The 17,715-nt window shown below is 34.6% G+C and overlaps 1 protein-coding gene across 30 annotated transcripts in view; it reads left to right on the top strand.

The window, feature by feature from the left end:
• Nucleotides 1–17,715, top strand: part of Fut9 (fucosyltransferase 9) — a 220,917-nt gene that overhangs the window by 47,488 nt on the left and 155,714 nt on the right. For 6 of the 30 annotated variants that reach the window (XM_074077933.1, XM_074077918.1, XM_074077953.1 and 3 more), the window contains 2 exons: nucleotides 542–2,068; nucleotides 3,988–4,114. The exons of 17 other annotated variants lie outside the window; for them this stretch is intronic. The gene's annotated coding sequence lies outside the window, so the exon portion shown is untranslated. Of the gene's footprint in view, nucleotides 1–541; nucleotides 2,069–3,987; nucleotides 4,115–17,715 lie in introns of those variants that run through there. 7 more of the 30 variants (XM_074077917.1, XM_074077926.1, XM_074077925.1 and 4 more) reach the window with 4 other exon arrangements.

Here is a 17,715-nt window from a genome sequence, read left to right as displayed (position 1 = left end):
TTTCATGATTTTGTTAAACTAAGTTTCCACAGAGATATGTTATTTCCTCTCATACTCTTGTAGCTATAAGCCTGTGTTCTATATTCCTACTCTTCATTCTAGTTGGACTACCTGGACAGCGAATCTACATTGTCAATATTATTTATACAGGAATTCTCTCTTCTCAGTTGCTCATCATCTAATCAAATTTAATCATCAGCAAACTCAGAAATCTCTTAGCCTCCTCTGTTTATTGTATAACACTCCTTTATTGGAGTTTAAAGAGGAAAGGTGAACTGAAGTCACTGGTTTGTTGTTGTTGTTGTTGTTTTCTGAAGTTACTGTTGAGTTACACAAGCACTATTGCATGTATAGTAGCCAGAGATATTATTTCATATTGCTTGATCTACACTTTGGAAGTCACATTGATCTTAATCACTCTCATGGGAGAGCTGAATTAATTAACTTAAAAATTTTAAGTTATAACAATGCAATAATTATAAAAGTATTATGATAATGTTTAAAGTAACTTCAGTTAAATTATCTATTTAATACTGTTAAGGAAGTTGCTAAAGTAGCTGGATCTATGATCCATTCATTGCCTTTGTGGGAAAACAGAAATGTGTATGCTGTTGGGAAGACGGAGAAGGAGAGCAAGTATGAGGTATGATTTCCTTGCAAAAAGATGATGGCTGGACCTCTTGCTGAACAAACTAATATGTAGTAAGAAAAGAGATGTTATTTATGGAATGCTCTTAATAGCAAATTCCTGGTTTAAAATTGCTTCTGCAAATTAACTCTAGTTCTATATAATCATGGAATATTAATATGTAAGTTTGCTGAGTATCTGGGGGTATAAACACAGATATTTAATAAGCTAAATGCCCCACTGTGTGAGACAGCCTAGAGGTAATAATGCATTACAGGATCAAGAATGGATAAAGTTATTGTATCCATCATTATACAAAGTAGGTAACCATCAGTTTTACCTTTGGAGGGAAAATTTGGAAGACTCTTGCATATGACACCCATTCCCTATGTACAAGCAGGTGCACCACAGTACCTCAACTAATTTCATTGAGAATAAGACATAAAAAAGGTAAATATACAGTCAAACTGACAACTCTCAGGAATAAATCTGTACAATTAAACCAAAAAATAAATAATTCTTTGTATTACTTAAACTCACTGGAAAAATTGCAAAATATGACAATGGTATGACTTCAGTTGAATGTTTAAACCTACAAAGTATTGATTATACTATCGGGAATACCACATATCTGGATCCATTTACCACTCATGACACAATCACTTTCAGACTACACAGATTTAAGGTAAAGGATCCAGAAATATTAGTGCTGACACGGAGCAATTACCTCATTTTTGTTAGCTCAGGTCAACTACTAATAGCAAAGTTGCTTGTTCATGCAGGCAGTCTGTGACCGGGAGCACATTCTACATTGCACTTTTTTTGTTATTCTGATATTTCACCTGAAGTATTATAGCTCCATGACAATTATCTATAAGCTGAGTACTGAGACACATCTTTGTGCTGGGAATGAGTGCTTATGTGGAGGTCCTAGAAAGCACAGGACTGCATCATGTAGACAGAGATGCAATTCCCTTGAGCATTAAACATACCACATTGGCAATATCTAACAGGATGTAACTGACATGTGAGTACATAGTAAGGACAACAAAGGAAAATATGGGAAGGCGGATGGCATCATTAGGAAAGCTTAGCAGAATCTTCTTGTTCCCTCTGGGAGATGTTGGCACAAAGCCACAACTTTGAAATAACATTTTTTGGTTCCAAACACACATACTTATCTACACACAAAAAAAAACATTTCAGTAGACTCTTGATGTCCATGGATATATGGATCCAAGGAGACCACCACTGAGAAAACAGCACAAAAGCTCAGTATACATAGATAGCATTTAAACACAACAGAAGGTAACACAAACAGTTGAGTAATTCATGTGCACAAACTTAATTTTTTTGTTTTTAAAATTTAATTTGTTATTTATTATTTATTTATTTAGACCCCACTTGATCAAAACTGCATCCAGTAAATCCACAAATAAGGTGGGCTTACTGTACTATGCATAAAAATAACTAATACACAAAAAAGATTGGATATGTAATTAGTTGACATATGCTTGCTCTTATTTATAACCAAGATCCTTCCCATTTTTAAACTCTCACCCTAATACACAGACACACATACTCTATTCCATGTCCTTCCCACCTCAGTTTGCATTGGATATTCTAAAACTGAATGTCTAGGAATTTCTACTATTGAGAAAGATAGTATAATATGATAGCCAAAACAATGAAAAGGTTACTTTATGAAGCAATATTATTATGCTCATGTTTTTCTCAAAATATTTTCCCAGATCCCAGGGGAAAAAAAAAATATATATATATAATGTTCAGTGAGAAGAATGCCAATGGTTACTCACTCAGTTCCTGGCAACTCACTCAGATCTCTAAGCAACTTGCCATGTGGCTACTCCACCTAATATGTGGGATATAACTAGTGTGTTAATGACCAATTTATTGTTGGATCTCCTTTAGGTATAAGTCTATAAATTTTCCCATGAATTTATATGTAGTTTAAAGAAATTTGAACTTGAAAAAATAGTTAGCATTTGCTGTTTTTCCATATCATTTCCCCTTAACGGATATATATGTAAATAACCTTCACAATACTATTATAGGCTTATTATTTTTAAAATCTTAGCCTAAAAGCCATATGCCTAAAGTACTTTACTTGAAAGTTTGGCATTTTGTGTCACAAATTACACAATTTATAGGAATTCTCAATGAGGAGACTTAACACTTACAAGCTCTAAGATAACAGAAAGGAATAGATTGTTGTCACAAGATAATAGCAGCTGACTCTAAGATAAATGTCAAGGCAAAGTCATTACAAAGTCTAGCCATTTATCAAAAGTAAACAGTGAAGAAGAGTGGAATACATTTATCAAGCAACTGTTCTAGCAAAAAAGTTATTTTTCTCATTCCAGCTAATCTATGATTTAGGTGCTGTCATTTCACCTGCCAGATGTTTATTTAGCTAAATAACTTGGGTCACTGCTGCATTATTTAGAGTTACATACCCTTAATTTTTGAAGAATTATTGTGTTTAACTCAAGAAATAACATAGTAAGAAAATTAATAAGAAACATAACTGATTTGGCTTAGCATTTGTTTCTTCATTCTACTAATATTTTTATGCCATCATCTATTTCTTAAAAGTGACAATATGGTTCACATTAAAATGAATATTTAATAGATAAGTAGGATAGAAATTCAAATAAAAAGCTAAAACTAAGAGGAAATTAACCTCAAAATTATTATACTATAAGCATAATGATTCTAACAAGTATGGGATTGCTCTACATATCTTACTCCTGACAGGTGCAGCCTATTGAGCTACAAATGTGATGTTTTTATTCAAAATAGGCAGATTTATTGTAATTCATAGCCATTTGTACCCATTGTCATTCATAAATTACTATAAAAAAAGTCTACTATGCTTTTAATTTAATATGTTCTTCCACTTTCCAGCCATGATGGTAAATTTGAAATCCATTTAGCTTCTTAAAACTATAGAACCATGGGGGACCTTTCTCAGAGAAAAAGTCCCCAGCACTAAGTAAACTGACAAATTATGTGAAAATATTTGTATGACTCAGGTAAATGCAAGTATATGTATACACTATATACACATTATATATTATGTACACAGACTTCATTTCCATAACTACTTGGATTGGGTATGCCATTACTTGGAGAAAGAACATATTAAACTTTTTTCCTCATCCTACTCCCTAAATATTCAAAGCACCTGAAACAGGTGTATCGTATCTAGAATTTGCCCAGTTCTTGGATCTTATACATTCATCCTCTCTCAGCTGTGGGAGTGGCTGAATGAAACTTATGAATATTATGTGTATTTTCATATACTTTGCTGAGGGGTTTGAATTTTTATCCTGTAGGGAAGAAAAAGTCATGTCAAGATATTAAACAAAAGAATGGAGTCATGACTGACCACATTGGAAGCATCACAGAAACATAAAAAGTCTTTGCACACATTAAGAGCTGGAGATTGCTGAGAACAGGAAGGTTGGTAGAGGTGATAAGAAGGTCATTGATTGTGTGAGAAACTAAACTGACAGTTCTTGAATTATTTAGGGATGTAAGAGGAAGGAATGACTCAAGGATGACTGTTCCTTTTTAGTTTGGAAACAGAATTGTGGATAAAAAAGACTTTGAGGTGCAATTACAAAGCTAGTTTCACCCTTATTTGTTTTATCAGAACATTCTTAGGAATTTTGCTCACATTCTTTCTGCCTTTTTAAAAAATATAAATAATATTTAATATTTAATGTAAATGTAAATAATAATTATTATTACCTTATAGGCTTGTTATGAGTATTAATGAGTTGATATGTGCTCTGTAAATGCTTTTAAAATGGTGCCTAGAATAGAAAATATTGGATAAATGTTCATGTTGTTAGTATTATGATATTACTATTATTATTATTATAAAACATCATTATTATAGTTATCATGATGCCATTAGTTGAAATAAAGAATTCCAACAGGGAAGATGATTTTGAAGAAAATGTAATGAATCTCACTGTGGATTAATCTAACATTTTATTCAAACATTCAGAAAGGAGTGACAAGGAGGTAATTGAAAGTTCAATTCTGGAAAGGTGATATCTACTGCATAAATCTCTAAGTTAATCATTTACATGTCACATTTGAGGCCATGAAATAATTTGAATTGCCCAAGGAGAAATTATAAGAAAATAGAAAAGACAGGAATATGAGAAACAAAACAATTCTCCTAGAAATATCAATATTTAAGTAGCAGATGAAAGACAGTCTATCATAGTAGCCTAAAAATTTTATATATATATATATATATATATATATATGAATACAGAAATATGCATACAATAATCAAAAGAATAAAACTTAATATGAAGAAAGATGAAAACTGCATTAAGTTCTAAAAATATGAGTTTATTAGAATTCAATAAATAATTATTATGAATGCAGTAAACTAATTTGACATTTAGAAATCAATGATAACATAGCAATCAATTTTGATCCTTCTCTAATCACATTGATTAGCATTACAATCAACCAAAAATAAATGATAGACTAAAAAAGGATCTTAAATAATGGTAGGTATCAACTTTAGATTTCATTTGACTAAGTTGTTAATGGAGAAATGATGAAAGCTTGCTTTGGTGAAAAATCTAGTTGTTAATAAAATTTTCTTTATAAGTGAGTTGTAGCTCATATTATTTTGTTCCATATTACTGTTTATATCATTGTGAGAGAATTCAGCCATTTTTGCTCATGGGCTGAGGAAAGAAAACATTTTTTTTTTTTAGAGTATTTATTTATTTTTATTATTTTCCTGGGGGGTACATTGTGACATTTACAAAAGTTCTTACAATTTATCATAGTTAAATTCACCCCTTCATCATCCTCCTTTATCCCCACTCCCCCATTCCTGGAACAGTTTTAACAGGTATCACTTTTCCATTTATATACATGTGTATACATTATTTGGGTTTTTTTTTATCGTTTTGCTGGATGGGGTTACATTGTAGCATTTACAAAAGTTCTTACAATGTATCAAATATATCATACTTGAATTCACCTCCTCCACCACTCTCCTTTATCTCTCCCTGTACACAGTATTTGTACCATATTCACTCTCCTACACTCTTTCCCCACATCCCCCAGCCCCGCCACTGGTACCAACATCCAGAAAGGACCTGTTCTGCTGTCCTGTTCTCTGATTTTGTAAAAAAGAATGACATCTTTTGTTGAAGATAGCTATACATTGGTTTCTTTGTAACATTTCCGTGTATATATGTATTATAACCCGAATTGGTTCATCTCCTCTATTTTTCTCCTTTCTGCTTTAGTCCCCTACTTCTGGTGATTTCAACAGATTTAAAAATTCTGTATTCATTCCTGTATAGGAAGTACACCAATCTATTGTGCTGAGGTTACATTGTGACAGTTACAAAAGTTATTACAATGTATCATAGTTGAATTCACCCTCTCCATGTTCTCCTTAGGACCTGAAGTTTTTACTTCATTTGTGACAGCAACTGAAGTTTTGCCATTTATAGTATATACATATACATATATCTGTTCTATTTTAAAATAAAGGTGGAAAATTCTGGGAGTGTTAAGAGAAAAAGAATCATTGTTTTAATCCTCTTTTGAACTAACTAAATTACAGCAATTGTTTAAATAGCCTTGGGATGAAACCCTCAGTGTCCTGAGTAGTTCTGCAGCTCCTTCCCTGCCCTGGAGCCCTACAGGTGTGAGGCAGCACTGGAATAGACCCTCCCCTGCCTAGGTCGAACTGGCTAACCCAGCATTAAGGTCTGGAGGAAGGAAGTGGACAGTGAGGGACAGAGCCCACATCTATCCCCTCTCAATGACTTCCCCACTGCTGATAAATTATTTTCAAACCTTAAGAAATCCTTTCTCCTCTCTCTCTCTTCCCCCGCCCCCACTTTCTTTCTCCCTCTCTTTTGTGATATTGACTTTTGAACTCAGGGCCTTGGCTTGCTAGGCAGGTGCTCTATGAACCACACCCCTAGCCCTTGTCTGCTTCTGGATAAGTTCTCATAGTTTTGCTGGTCTGGACTGCAATCCTCCCTAGACACATAGCTGAGAGTTAGGTGTTCACTACCCTGTCCACCTTTTCTGATCTTGCTATCTTTTTTCCTAGACTGTTCTTGAACTGTCATCCAACTGATTTCTGTGTCCTAAATACCTGGCATTACAGGTGCGAGCCACCATGCACAGCCTTCTCTCTTGTTTTAACTTTCAGAGTAGGAAAGCAAGTCCCTGGGGACACAGGTCAGGTAAGTTTTAGTTGGTGACCCTTGGGCCACCAGGAGGCAGTGACAGGTACTTTTGCATCTGCAAAAGCCCACAGTGTTCACAAGGAAAAGTATTGTGCCAACAGCACAAAGGAAACAAAGATTGAACCTAGTCTCACAGTACTTATTACTTGAGGATTCACAACTGCCTTCCTGAACCTCTGTGGGTACTGGTGGATTTAGAGACATAATAAACCATTGCCCCATTCCATTCATTCATTTATATTTAAAGAAACCATTCTTATAGAGAGAATCTAAGAAGATTAGCTGAAGACAATAAGTAAAAATTTTTAGTCAAATAATTTGGGCACAAGCAAGTCATAATCTAAAGGTTTCCTTTCACAAGAAATAGCCACTGCAATTATGATGGAAAAACGATTTTATTTACAGTAATAAAATATGATAGCTAAAAATCACCTTAATAAGAAATGAGTGAGACCTGAATTATTTGGCTTGGCTTAGTGGAATGAATGCACAAATGCCTGACTTAAAAAAATATTTTATTAAGTGCTTTATAATTCTTTTCAAAATCTCAGTAGAATAGCTCTGGGAATATAAAATGCTAAAATTCATATAAGTAAGCAACTTGTAGTAAGGTAATTTTTAAGTAAGGTAATTTTTAGAAGAATGAGTAACTAGATAAATTAAACAAATTATTAAAACACATTTTTAAAAACAAAATAATTAAAACTCAAAGACCTATCAGCTCCTATTTACATTGTTGTCATTAAGGCAACCACTGATTGAAGTCAATAATTTTCTTTCTTTCTGATCACATTTTCCTACCTTTAATGAAAATTTTGTTAGACAACAGAGTTATACCATCTGCACAGTAATGATTTTCCAAAAAGAATAATACTAAAACTAAAAAAAAAAGGCACCAAACTGCTGTAGCTTACTTTCTGAAACAGGTTTGATGGCCACTATTTTTTTTTTATTTCTTTTCATTGTACAAGGGTTTGAACTGAGGGCTTTGCACTTAGGAAGCAAGCTCTCTAATGCTTGAGCCATGCCTCTAATCCATTTTGTTCTGGGAATGATTACTTGTAACATCAAAATATTGGGGGCAACAAAAATTCTCCACAAATGAGGAAAGTTAATTATAGCAATCCATATTACATAATACTGTGCATACATTAAAATTATAACATCATTGTATGGGAAATCATTATTACAAATTTTTGAATAAAAATGTGAGCACAATAATATACATGCAGTTTAGTTTAAATAAGAACATATATATGTTTCAATCATTTTTCCCTTGGGATCCGAATCATGCATTGCTTAATTCAGATTAGAGGCACTAATCTAAATAGAAAAAATAAAATGTATGTAATTACAGGCATATTAGATAAACATTAATCTTCTCTCTTACGTTTAGTACATATATTTAATACCACTGCTGTGGCAAAAATAAATACGAAAACTTTCAAAATTATTTGATATATATTAAAACAATGTTGGCTAAGTAATTAATGTATATGCCATTAAGATTCTTTGAAACCTAGTTTTGCACTTTATGAACCAAATGAAAGTAAACAAGAAAATTCAAAGGTAGCAGAAGATTTCCCAGAGTTAGAGCAAATGACAGAATTCTGACAGTAAATGTGCCTCACAGTGGGAAACCGACTGCAGGATGGAATACTGTTCCAAAGGACTGGGCCCTAGTCCAGCACCCTGAAGACAGGAGGTAAAGTGGACTCATATCTGAGAGCAAAATATTTTGATAAGACTTCTTTTAGTTATCTGGCAAGAAATTGGTGTGTTCTGGGAAGGGGTTATCATGGAGCGGATGAGGCTGAAAACACGATGCAAAACTAAGAATTTATATTTTTAAATATTTGTCCAGATGTGATAATTAACTTTCTGCTTCATTTCTTCATTCAAATAAATGATCACCGAGAAAATCATTATGGAAATGAATATTGTCTCATTTATGGCAAGGCCTTTATTTAGGAGATGAAATTTAGGAGTTATTTTGGTGAAGATTACAAAGAGCACTGACTATACACCGAACACCTGGAAGCTATGTCAGTTTAACCATTATTTTGTAGGCAAACTTGAGAACCACTCCCAGTTGTTCTAGACCTCAGTTTCAACTCTAAAACAAGGAGTTTCTTTTAAAATCACCACAAAAGCTCTCTTCCATCTCTAAATTTCTGTGACCACAATTTCAATAATAGCCCTGCACAGGTATAGAAATAAGAATAGTTAATTTCATTTATGATCACTATTTAGCTTAAGTGTGTTGCAAAATATTTTCAATGACTATGTAGTCCTTTCAATGACTTTATGAAATAAGTTCTCTCATCAGCTTCACTTCTTAATGAAAAAAGTTTGGAAATATTAGTTAACTTGAACAAGTCTACATTAGTACATGTGACAGGGTGAAATTCAAACCCAACTGCCTACAAATTCCAAGCCCAGAACCACTGCCTCACACTCTTTATTTCCTGCCTTATTCCTAATCCATATCTTATTTCTAAGTAATCAGAGCATATGGGTGGCTACTTGCAAATGTGTAAACTGCACATTAAGTACCTTAATGAGATAGAAAGTTCTTTTACACCTGTTATTCTCTGTAGCACCAAATACATCATCTAATAAATATGTCTTTGAAGAATACACTGAAAGACAACATTTTTCCTTCTATGTACCCAATTATTGGGACCTTTCAAAAAGTAGTAAGAGGACTGTGTTCAAAATTAATAGTCCATTATGACTGAAAATGCACAATTCATTCTAAGGCTGGCACATACTTTAATATAGTATGTCATATTATTTTTATAGTGTCTTTGTTTTCTGTATATTTTATAAAAAGACCACATTTTTTTCTTTTTAACTAATGAAGCTAACTGGTTAATGCATTAGTGAAAGCTAACATTTTCTGAAGTTATTTTTTAGTATATTTTAATTAAAATATTTTTATGTAAAATGTACAGACATGGCTAACATAAGACTTATGATTACTCTGATTATGAGTAAATCTGGATGAAACATATTTTCAGCAAATTATAACTGTACAGTTATAGAAAGCCTTCTTTGGCAGGCACATGTTAGAGTTGGCATAAGTAGGCAATGATGTTACAAAGGGAAAGTAAGTAGTGACTCTTTTTGCCATTAATAATCTTTCAGCCTCAGTAGAGATCTATACACAATCAGAAAACAAGATGACAAATGGTATATCTTGTAATGTAGGCCTATGGAAGAGCACAGTATTTCTCTTTGGACATGATAAAAGGTACCAATTAGCAGATGTTTCACATAGAAGGTGAGTTTTAAACTGCCCTTTGAGGAAAAATTGAAATGAAGGATGGTAATACTGATGATAAACATGCATGTCAACTAAAGCCTTAAAAGTGTATGAGTGAATAGTATTTGATAGATCTTAAGAAATACAGGTTTGACTATGAAAGTGAGATCATGTTAGAAAAATATCTAACCATTAATTAAAAAATTTGTGCAGCATGACAAGGAAGGCTAGAAAAAAAGAGGTTAGAAAGGACAGTGGGAGGGAACAGAACATTAAAATGCCCTGGTGAAGAAAAGGAGCTAATGAGGTGTCCAGATGGTGCTCTTTCAAGCAGATCCTCCTTTGTGTTGGTTTTGTACCCAGTGCTGCCTCTCTCTAGTAGTGTTACCTTAAACAACCCAGAAGCCATGCTAACTCATTCATTCCCAACAATGGGTCCCCAAAGGTAGTAATGCAGTTCTTCAAAGTAAACAAAAATTCAGATTTCCATCATTACAAAATAACAGTGTACGTTACTCATTTACTGATTTGAATTCTTCAAAATTGAAGATTTCCAGTTAAAACAACAAAAGAATTCTTTTTCAAATTTTTTGTTAGTTTATAATAGTTGTACAAGGGATTTTTTGTGTAATGTTCCTATATATACATATAATGTACCCTAGTTTGGTTCACCCTTCCATTATTCTCCCTTTTCCCTCTCCCCCTTCTTAAAATGACTTTGAAAGTTTTAGTGCTCCATATTCATATATGTATAGAAAGTACATGAATTATATTCATCCACCTTTTTCCTCCACCTTTCACAAATACCCTCCCCTTAAGTCTTGCCAGTGAAAAAAATCCAAACTTTTAGCCCAAATGGTTAGTAGACTTTCTTCTAGTTCTAAAAAACTATTATTCTATTATTTCAGTAAATATTCTCAGTAGTGGTTTTTAACACAAAAGTTAGAATGTACTGTATCCTGAGAATGTATCCTGCTTGGAAGGTGCACATGAGACCTTTGCACAACCAAATATATAATATTTGATGATATCTATTTTCTTTGGTTTATTAAAACAAAACATAGCATTTAAAATTAGCCAATTCTTGGAAGGAAGGCAAATAACACAATGAATGTAAGACTGAATTGTGAGAATGAATTTCCTCAAAAAGCCTAATTTCTTAATATTTACTTAGAAGCCAGATTTTTGTTTAATTGCATTACTCTTGGAAGAAACTAAAATTAGCCTATAGGCATATCATTTTTGTTCTTTATAGAAAGTGTGGTGACAAAAATGCTCTCACTTCCTACTTCATGAGTATTTCCTAAGGATATTCAGAGTGTCTTTGCTTTTGAACATTGAGACTCAAAAACAAAGGCACTTAAAAGCAATGTGGTCATCAACATGATAATTATACTGTAGATGTATTATATATATGTATATGCAATTTTTTGGCATTACTAGGAGTTGAACTGAGGGCTTTATGCTTGCTAGAAAGGCACTTTACTATTTTGAGCCACTCCACTAGTCTTTTTTTGAGTTGGTTATTTTTTGAAACATCTTTTAACATTTTTATTAGCCTATATTAGTTGTACAGGTTATTTCATTGTGACATTTCCATATATGCTTACAACATACCTTGGTTAGGTTCATCCCCATTATCATTCTCCCTCATCCCCCTCCTCCCAACTTAAAATGATGTCTGCAGGTTTCATGGCTCCCCCTCCCCTTCCAACCAATACACACCCCTCCCAAAACGATCTGCATTATATTCATGTCCTTCATTTTTAAAGTAATATTCATTGTTCAAAGGGGGTTGCCATGATATTTCAGCTGTGAATATATTGCACTTTGGTCAGATTACCTCCCTCTATTACTCTCCTTTCACATTCCCCTACATACCTTATTATTTAACAGCTTTTCAATGTGTTTCATAGTGCCATCTTCTGACAAAGATGCAAAGTATTTCTTTTTTTTATTCATTTATTCACATGTGCGTACATTGAGTCATTTCTCCCACCTGTCCCCCTCCCCCACACTTACCCCCCTCCCTCCATTGCTTCTGGGAAGAACATGTTCTGCCCTTATCTCTAATTATGTTGAAGAGAAGGCATAAGCATAATAAGGAAGACAAAGTGTTTTTGCTAGTTGAGTTAAAGATAGCCATACAGAGAGATTCCTAGCATTGCTTTCAAGTACAAGTGTATTACAACCAAAGTTGATTCATCTCTAACTGATCTTTACTGATTACTGGTTACTGATCCCGTCTCATGATAACCTCTGTCGCTTTAAGGTTTCTGTATTAGTTCCTCTGGAGTGGGGACATCAAACACTTTCATGTTTTGGGTTTGCTACCTATTTCCATATCTCTCATATGTGCCCTCCCCTTGTCATGTGATCCAAGTCCAACCACATTGTTGTATTTGCCCTGATCTCAAGTCTGCATATGAGGGAGAATATGATTTTTGGTCTTCTGAGCTGGCTAACCTCGCTCAAGAGTGATGTTCTCCAGTTCCTTCCATTTACTTACAAATGGTAAAATTTCCTTTTTCTTAATGGCTGAGTAAAATTCCATTGTGTATAAGTACCACATTTTCTTGATCCATTGGTCAGTAGTGGGGCATCTTGGTTGTTTCAATAATTTGGTTATTGTGAATAGTGCTGCAATAAACATGGGTGTGCAGGTGCCTCTGGAGTAACCTGTGTTGCATTCCTTTGGGTATATCCCCAGGAATGGGATTGCTGGATCATATGGCCTATCTATGTTTAGATTTTTAAGAAGCCTCCAAATTGTTTTCCAGAGTGGTTGCACCAGCTTGCATTCCCACCAGCAGTGGACTAAGGTTCCTTTTCCCCACATCCTCGCCAACACCTGTTGTTGGTTGGGTTTTTGATGATGGCTATTCTAACAGGGGTGAGGTGGAATCGGATTGTGATTTTGATTTGCATTTCCTTTATGGCTTGAGATGGTGAGCATTTCTTCATTTTTTTTTTTTTTTGCCATTTGAATTTCTTCTTTTGAGAAAGTTCTGTTTAGTTCAGTTTCCCATTTCTTAATTGGTTCATTGATTTTAGGAGAGTTTAGTTTCTTAAGTTCCCTATATATTCTGGTTTTCAGTCCTTTGTCTGATGTATAGCTGGCAAATATTTTCTCCCACTCTGTGGGTGGTCTCTTCAATTTAGAGACCATTTCTTTTTATTTATTTTTTTTAATTTTTATTTTTTTATTATTCATATGTGCATACAATGCTTGGGTCATTTCTCCCCCCTGCCCCCACCCCCTCCCTTACCACCCACTCCACCACCTCCCTCTCCTCCCTCTCCCCCCTACCCCCTCGATACCCGGCAGAAACTATTTTGCCTTTGTCTCTAATTTTGTTAAAGAGAGAGTATAAGCAATAATAGGAAGGAACAAGGGTTTTTGCTAGTTGAGATAGGATACCTATACAGGGAGTTGACTCACATTGATTTCCTGTGCATATGTGTTAACTTCTAGGTTAATTCTTTTTGATCTAACCTTTTCTCTAGTTCCTGGTCCCAGGAGACCATTTCTTTTGTTGTGCAGAAGATTTTTAATTTTATGAAATCCCATTTGTCCATCCCTTCTCTTAGTTGCTGGGCTGCTGGGGTTGTATTGGGAAAGTCCTTGCCTATACCTTTTGCTTCCAGAGTATTCCCTACTCTTTCCTGTACTAACTTCAGAGTTGCAGGTCTGAGATTAAGGTCCTTGATGCATTTTGAGTTGACACTAGTACAGGGTAATAGACATGGATCTAATTTCAGTTTCTTGCAGAAGGGTAACCACTTTTCCCAGCAACATTTGTTGAAGAGGCTGTCTTTTCTCCATTGTATATTTTTGGCACCTTCATCAAAAATAGTTGTGTTGATTCATATCTGGGTCCTCTATTCTGTTCCACTGGTCTTCATGTCTGTTTTTGTGCCAGTACCATGCTGTTTTTATTGCTATTGCTTTGTAATATAGTTTGAAGTCAGGTATTGTGATTCCTCCAGCATTGCTCATTTTGCTGAGTATTGCCTTGGCTATTCATGGTCTCTTGTGTTTCCAAATGAACTTTAGGGTAGATTTTTCAATCTCTGTAATGAAAGTCATTTGGGATTTTGATGGGAATTGCATTAAAATGTAGATTGCTTTTGGTAGTATCACCATTTTTACTATTTTGATTCTACTGATCTATGAGCACGGGAGATCTTTCCATCTTCTGTAGTCTTCCTCTATCTCTTTCTTCATGGGTTTGTAATTCTACTTGTTGAGGTCATTCACATCCTTTGTTAAATTTATTCCTAGGCATTTGATTTTTTCTGAGGCTATTGTGAATAGAATTGTTTCCATATATTTCTTCTCAGTTTGTTTGTTGTTGGTGTATAGAAAAGCTAATGATTTTTGTAAGTTGATTTTGTATCCTGCCACCTTGCTATAGCTGTTTATGGTTTCTAGGAGTTTTTGGGTAGAGTTTTTTGGGTCTTTAAGGTATAGGATCATATCTTCTGCAAATAAGGATATTTTGACAGTTTCTATACCTATTTATATTCCTTTTATTTCTTCTTCTTGCCTAATTGCTCTGGCTAGAAATTCTAGTACTATGTTGAATAGCAGTGGGGATAATGGGTACCCTTGTCTAGTTCCTGATTTTAGGGGAAATCATTTCAGTTTTTCACCATTAAGTATGATGTTGTCTGTAGGTTTGTCATATATAGCCTTCACAATTTTGAGGTACTTTCCTTCTATTCCTAGTTTTCTTAGAGCTTTTATCATGAAGTGGTGTTGGATCTTGTCAAAGGTTTTTTCTGCATCTTTTGAGATGATCAAGTGGTTTTTGTCTTTGCTTGTTTTAATGTGCTGTATTACATTTATAGATTTGCATATGTTGAACCACCCCTGCATCCCTGGGATAAAGCTGCAAAGTATTTCAACATACTCACTTTCTATCATTTTCTTTTCCTTACCTTCAAACAGTCCCTTAAATAGTTATACTATTATAAATATGATTTTTGGTGGAGTTTTTAGAGCCTTTTTGTTTGTTTCATTGAGACTGTGATTTGTATTCAGGGCTTTGCATTTGCAATGCAGGAGCTCTACCACTTGAGCCACACCTCCAATCCAATTACTCTGATTATTTTGGGGTATATGAGCTATTTGTCCAGGCTGGCCTATACCAGTAACCCTCCTGATCTCAGCCTCCCAAGTAGCTATATATAAATATATGTCTGTTCAGTTCATTTGCCCATTTCTTCCTTGGTTCTTTGATTCTTTGGGAGTTTACTTTTGTGTGCCCTATAAATTCTGGATATTAATCCCTTGCCATATGTATAGGTGGCAAAGATTTTCTTGCATTCTGTGGACTGTCTATTCTGTTGGCATTTCCTTTACTGTGCAGAAGAATTTTAGTTTCATGTGGTCCTATTTGTTAATCCTTCCTCTCAATTGCTGAGCTATTGGAGTTCTATTCAGGAAGTGTTTCCTATGCCTATATGGTCCTTGTTTTTCTTATTCTTTTCTGAAGTAGTTTCACATCTTACATTAAGGTCTTTAATCCATTTTGAATTGATTTTGAGAGTTAGAGATCTAGGTTCAGTTGATTTTGAGAAGTGGAGATACAGTTTCAGACTTTTATATGTGCCAATATCCACTTTGCCCACATCAGTTGTTGAAGAGGCTGTCTTTTTTCCACTCTATATTTTTGGCACTGCTGTCAAGAATCAGCTGGCAGTACTGTGTTGGCTTATTTATGAATCTTCTATTCTATTCCACTGGTCTTTGTGTCCATTTTAATACCAGTACCATGCTGTTTTTATTACTGTTGCTCTGTAGTATAGTTTTAAGTCAGACATTGTGAAACCTCCAGCATTGCTTTTTTTTTGTTCAGTACTGCCTTGGCTATTCAAGGATGTTGTGCTTCTACGTGAACTTTAGGATTGATTTTTCTATCACTAAAGAATGCCATTGGAAATTTGAAGGGGATTGCATCGAACATTTTAATTTTTACACTATATCTGTTAATTTAATTTATTTTGCCAATATATGAGCATGGGAGATCATTCTATCTTCTGATGTCTTCTTTAATTTCTTTCTTCAGTGATTTATAGTTTCCATTTCAGAGGTCTTCTACCTCCTTTGTTAAGTTTATTCCTAGGTATTTTACCCTTTCTTTAAGGTTGTTTTAAATGGTTTTGTTTCCCTGATTTCTTTCTCAGCCTTTCTGATTGTTGATATACAGAAAAGCTACTGATTTTTTATATTGATTTTGTATCCTCTTACTTTGGTTAAATTGTTTATATTGTCTAAGAGTTTTTTGGTGGAGCTTTTATAGCCTTTTTGTTTGTTTGATGTTTGTTTCCTTTTGTTGAGACTGCAGTTTGTACTCAGGGCTTTGTGCTTGCAATGCAGGAGCTCTACCACTTGAGCCACACCTCCAATCCAATTGCTCTGATTATTTTGGAGTTGGAGTATCATGAACTATTTGTCCAGGCTGGCCTCCAGTAGTGATCCTCTTAATCTTAGCTTGCAAGTAACTAGGATTACAGGCATGAAACCCTGGCTCCCAACTTTTAGAGAATTTTATTGATAAGATCATACTGTCTGCTTATAAGGAAAGTTTGACTTCTTCCTTCTCTGTTCAAATTCTTTTTTTTTTTAAATTCATTTACTCACATGTGCATACATTGTTTGGGTCATTTCTCCCTCTTGCCCCTGCCCCCACTGTCTTCCCCCTTCCCCCCTCCCTTCCAGGCAGAACCTGTTCTGAACTTTTATCCAGTTACATTGAAGAGTAGAAATAAGCAATAATAAGAAAGACAAAGTATTTTTGCTAGTTGAGATAAGGACAGCTATACAGAGAGATTCCTAGCATTGCTTTCATGTACAAATGTGTTACAACACAGGTTGATTCATCTCTAACTGATCTTTACACTGGTTCCTAATCCCCTTCTTGTGTTGACCTCTGTCGCTTTAAGGTTTCTGTATTAATTCCTCTGGAGTGGGGATATCAAATGCTTTTATGTTTTGGATTTTTTATCTAACTCCATATCTCCCGTATATGTTCTTTCTCCCCTTGCCTTGTAACCCAAGTCCTACAACATTGCTGTATTTGCCCAAGATCTAAAGATCCCATATGAGGAAGAACATATGATTTTTGGTCTTCTAAGTCTGGCTAACCTTGCTCAGAATGATGTTCTCCAGTTCCATCCATTTACTTGCAAATGATAAGATTTCATTTTTCTTCATGGCTGAGTAAAATTCCAGTGTGTATAAATACCACATTTGCTTGATCCATTCATCAGTAGTGGGACATCTTGGTTATTTCCATAACTTGGCTATTGTGAATAGCTCTGCAATAAACATGGGTGTGTAGCTGCCTTTGAAGTAACCTGGGTTGCAGTCCTTTGGGTATATCTCTAGGAGTGGGATTGTTGGATCATATGGCAGGTCTATGTTTAGATTTTTAAGAAGCCTCCAAATTTTTTTCCAGGGTGGTTGCACCAGCTTGCCTTAATTTCTTCCTACTTTCTTATTTCTTTGGCTAGGAATTCCAAAACTATATTAACAG

Source organism: Castor canadensis, chromosome 1, assembly GCF_047511655.1.
Source record: "Castor canadensis chromosome 1, mCasCan1.hap1v2, whole genome shotgun sequence".
Taxonomy (NCBI): domain Eukaryota; kingdom Metazoa; phylum Chordata; class Mammalia; order Rodentia; family Castoridae; genus Castor; species Castor canadensis.
Note: the sequence above shows the minus strand (reverse complement) of the source record. Positions and strands in the feature narration are given on the sequence as shown.